The sequence below is a fragment of the Schistosoma mansoni genome, chromosome 1 (assembly GCF_000237925.1).
Source record: "Schistosoma mansoni strain Puerto Rico chromosome 1, complete genome".
Classification (NCBI taxonomy): Eukaryota; Metazoa; Platyhelminthes; class Trematoda; order Strigeidida; family Schistosomatidae; genus Schistosoma; species Schistosoma mansoni.
The window spans coordinates 51,815,341-51,817,527 of NC_031495.1; positions in this window are offsets into that span (position 1 = coordinate 51,815,341).

The window sequence follows — 2,187 nt, forward strand, 5'->3', positions numbered from 1 at the left end:
GTTGAATGCACATCGATTCGCAAATATGTTTTCGTGCCTATAGGTAACCCTCGTGCTATTGATAGAAGGAACCAGAGAAGTAGTGAATAGGTCTTTATTTCGATCTTCGCACAGTCACAGTGGAGCGTGGGATTATCTGTTCAGACAAACAAAGGCTCTCAGCATTCAATATAAGATAATAGGGAATGTAACGCTTACAAAAAGTAAGGAAGTGAATGAATACTTGAACAATACTGTTTTAGCATATGCTTGGTTGTTTGGGGTCAACTCTTAACCAACCAACCTGAGCTGTTACATTAGCTTCCCCCTAGAATCGACTTCCGTAGGAACGTCTGTTCGATTATCCTATCTATCGAAAACACCTTAGTTCTATTTCTCATCCCAAGGCGAAATTATCAACTCGCTCACTATTTGACTTACAATCAGTTACGACTAACGCTTTCAACGATAGTCCATGGATGTCGCTTCATTTACTAGCTTGTCATCTTATTTTGTAGCATGTGATCTTTTCTACAACTATCGCTGACGGTTTGCTGCGTGCTTTCAAGAGAATGTGTGAGAATGTGGAATAAGAATATCTGAGGAAGTGCCGCGAGCGGGCTACCCAACACCATGTACGTGAGGTACGATTTTTCCATGCTCAGACCGGCTATCAGGTGTTTACTCACCTGCCTCTTGAGTCGCCCTCAAGTAAAAAGTAAAGAAGAGTCTACTTCAAATGTAATGGTGAAAATCAAGCAAACCTGAAGAACTGCTCCACTGCCTGCATAAAATAATAAGATACAAAATGGAAATACATAAATGCAATTGATAATTGTTCGGTTCATGTAAGTGGTTGGCCTCCAGAACAGATTGGTATTCTGAAAGGAAATAGACATAGTGTAGATATCTTGTGCACGAAGAACCATGAAAACAACAAAAAAAATACTCTTTTGTAATGCACATATGTAAAAGGGTGAACTTGCTAGAAGTTGGACTCTTTAACAAAATCGATCAAATGCATGACCTTGAGCCGGTGATTACCGCCTTCTACAACTAGGTGCGTAACCAAGGGTGCATCAGAGTAATCCACAAAACGGAAACGAATATACGATTAAGAAGCAAAAAAAAATTGTGTGGAGTATGCGGATCAAGTACAGTTGTGTCAAATACCCTTTTCTGGTTTGATTTAGGTATGCATGATATATTGAAGCAATATTTCGTCAACTCATCCAAGTAACGAATTGGTTTGCATCTCAGAAGTGTGTAAGTCCTATTACTCATTAGTATTATGAATGATTAGTGGATAAAAGGAAAAATTGCAGTCATTCCTCCGTGGTTTGATGTGGTCTAATGGCTAGGCACACGGTCCAGCATTCAGGAGGGCAGAGGTTCGAGTGCGTGGGGCCTGCGTTTTTGTTCACCAAAACCCCCTTCAATACGACGTTTGTTGGCCATAAGTTGCTCAGATATGAGAGAAAGATAACAAGAGGACGGATTGATATGTCAAAGTGCCATATTGGAACAGTGCAAGTTCTTTGTTTGTATTAATAATAATACTATAGAAAAATGTATACAGATATATAAGAAGTACAACCAACATAGTTAATTAACCAGAAAAAGAAATTATAAAACTCGCCTGGGTTGCTTTTTGAATTCGTTGTATTTGCCAGTATGTATGAGTTTGATTAAAATCCTCAGCCATCGTTTCGGAATACCTAGCTTATGTGTCCAGTATTTAAAAAAAATATTTAACATAACACTTATATATCAAAGGTAAAAGGTCTGGGGAGTTGTATGTGAGGCGGAATGAGGAAAAAAATTATTTTTAAGTAGATGCAGGGTCTGATTAGCTACGTGGTTAGATTTATCCTGCAGCCGAAACTGTCAACATCCTTGACTGACTAATCGGATGTGCCCAGCGAACCGTTTTAGTCATTTGTAAAGATTTATCATCTTTACATTTCGATTCCGTAATGGATTTGTCAGTTAAACGATCTAACAACACGTATGGTGGTTCATGATCTAGATAAGCCGGCTTTAGCCTATCAATACTTACTGTGTCGATGTTTCCATGTTTTTCTATCACGAAATATTTAGATTTTCTTGAGATGACTTTGAAAGGACCTTCAAATGGAGGACTGAGTGGTGCTTTTATTTTGTCACATCTTATCCAGACGTGAGTGCAATTGCTTAGGTCTTTAGGTA